Below are 2,500 nucleotides of genomic sequence, written 5' to 3' on the forward strand. Positions count from 1 at the left end.
GAAAAAAAACTAAGAGAGGAACTTATGATAATGAGTCTCGACAATACAAAATGGAGAATTTCACGTGGAATTTTATACAGATGAATTTGATACAAATTACAATATTTCAACATCGCAAGCTGAGGGAACTAGTTTCGAAAATGTCCATTTGATAAAGAATAATAATCATGACAATATCAACACCACGTTAAGATTTCTCAGAAAAAAAAAATATATATATAATAGTAAATAATAGTGATGACATCAATATCAAGAGCTAAGGGAACTAAATGAGGGTTTTAATTAGATAATGTAAATAATGACACTGATGATAATAATGATAATGACAACATCAACATCGTAAGGTGATGTAACTATATGAATGACGTTATTCACATCAAAACTAAAAATAAATTTGGAATATCTTTACAATTTCCCCCAAAGGTACACCTGGTCGAAAACCATTTTTTTTTTTTTTTTTTTTTTTTTAGATTTCAAAAAGAAGAAAAACGGAAAATCAAACAGAAAGAGCTGAAGATAGCTCGCGTTTCTACTTATGTGTGGGTGTGCGTGTGTGTCTGTACTTGCGTGTGTCTGTACTTACGTGCGTGTGTGCGTGTGTCTGTATGTGCGTGTAGCCCAACAGGAAGGAAAGAATAATTAATGAATAAGCCGTCACTAATTACCATCATACCATCATACTTATTCTGGCGAGACAAAATTTGTCAATAAGAATAGAAGACATTCATGGGAAACGACAACAGAAAATAAGAAAGTGAATAATAGGGAAAAACGCCAATATCATCATCATGCTATCGTAATTAATATCATCATTACCATTATCATCCTTTATATATATATATTTTATTTATTTTGCTAAGATTTTTTTCCTCCACGCCTGTTCTTGGGAGAGATATGGAGAGCTGACACTAATGATCATATATGATCATTTATTAATTACACATTATCTACACATTCTTTAACTTTTCTCATCACTACACCGAGGACAAAGATTATTGTGATCATGTGGTTATCACATTTATTTTGTTTGTTTGTTTGTTTGTTTGTTTTCTTCTTTTTTCTCTTTTCTTTTTTGTTTCTTCTCCGTTTTTCTTCGTTCTCTTCTCCATTTTTTTCGTATTCTTCTCCGTTTTTCTTTGTTTTGTTCTCCATTTTTTCGTATTCTTCTTCTCCGTTTTTCTTCGTTTTCTTCTCCATTTTTTTCGTATTCTTCTTCTCCGTTTTTCTTTGTTTTCTTCTCCGTTTTTTTTCGTATTCTTCTCCGTTTTTCTTTGTTTTCTTCTCCGTTTTTTTCGTATTCTTCTCCGTTTTTCTTCGTTTTCTTCTCCATTTTTTTCGTATTCTTCTTCTCCGTTTTTCTTTGTTTTCTTCTCCATTTTTTTCATATTCTTCTTCTCCGTTTTCTTCGTTTTCCTCTCCATTTTTTTTCCTATTCTTCTCCTCCGTTTTCTTCGTTTTCTTTTCCATTTTATTTTTTTTCGTTTTCTTCATCATTTTTTTTCGTTCTCTCCTTCTCCGTCTCTTCTTCTTCCCCATCTTATTTTTCCTTCTTCTTCTTCTTCTTAGCCTTCTCCTCCTCTTCTTCCTTCTATTTTCATTCGTTTCTTCCACAACAATGATAACCCAAATTTCCCAGAAACGAACATCATATCACAGTGATCCTGCATGATGCACAAATTCCACATTGCAACAAATCCGGTGATATGAAATTTCTCTATGATGAAGGTCACAAGTTTGCGATTATCGTTGCATTTTCCTTTTTGCCAATTGCACAATATTTTCGGATTTTGGACACCATTAGACACCATTTTTGCGTCGATGGTGATTTCACGAACACGCATTCTGATATGAAGGTTATTTCAATCTATGATTATTTATGTATAAGTATATATGTATGTATATATATATATATATATATATATATATATATATATATATATATATATATATATAATATATATATATATATATATATTATGTATTGTATATAGATCTGATGATATATATTTTCCTGTATGTCACATTCCTTTCATTTTTCTTTCTCTCTCTCTCTCTTTCTGTCTTTCTCTTTCTTTCTCTCTCTCTCTCTCTCTCTCTCTCTCTCTCTCTCTGTCTTTCTCTCTTCTCTTCTCTTCTCTTCTCTTCTCTCTATTCTCTTCTCCTCTCGTTCTCTCTCTGTCTCTCTCTCTCTCTCTCTCTCTCTCTTCCTCCATCTCTAATATTCTGACTCGCTGATTTACCTTAAATCTACGTGTCAATTTATCTTTTACTCTCTCTTTCTACCCCCTCCCTCCCTCTCCCCCTTTCCATTCACCCCTTCCTTCCCTCTCCCTCTCTCAACCCCCCCCCCTCCCTCCCTCTCCCCCACTCTACCCCCCCTCCCTCCACCACCCCTCCCTCTCTCCCTCTACCAACCCTCCTTCTCTCCCTCCACCCACCCCCCTCCCCCCTCTCAACAAACCAATACAAACAAACAAACAAAACTAACCTCATAACCTTT

The 2,500-nt window shown here is 34.3% G+C and overlaps 1 protein-coding gene across 1 annotated transcript in view; it reads left to right on the forward strand.

Annotated features, from left to right (window-relative positions):
* The window catches only part of LOC122255689 (potassium channel subfamily K member 13), a gene marked incomplete at its 5' end in the record, with an annotated part of 12,650 nt that overhangs the window by 7,500 nt on the left and 2,650 nt on the right, over positions 1 to 2,500 (forward strand).

The sequence above is a fragment of the Penaeus japonicus genome, unplaced genomic scaffold (genome assembly GCF_977035675.1).
Source record: "Penaeus japonicus unplaced genomic scaffold, GWHDUDI00000001_assembly GWHDUDI00000042, whole genome shotgun sequence".
Taxonomy (NCBI): domain Eukaryota; kingdom Metazoa; phylum Arthropoda; class Malacostraca; order Decapoda; family Penaeidae; genus Penaeus; species Penaeus japonicus.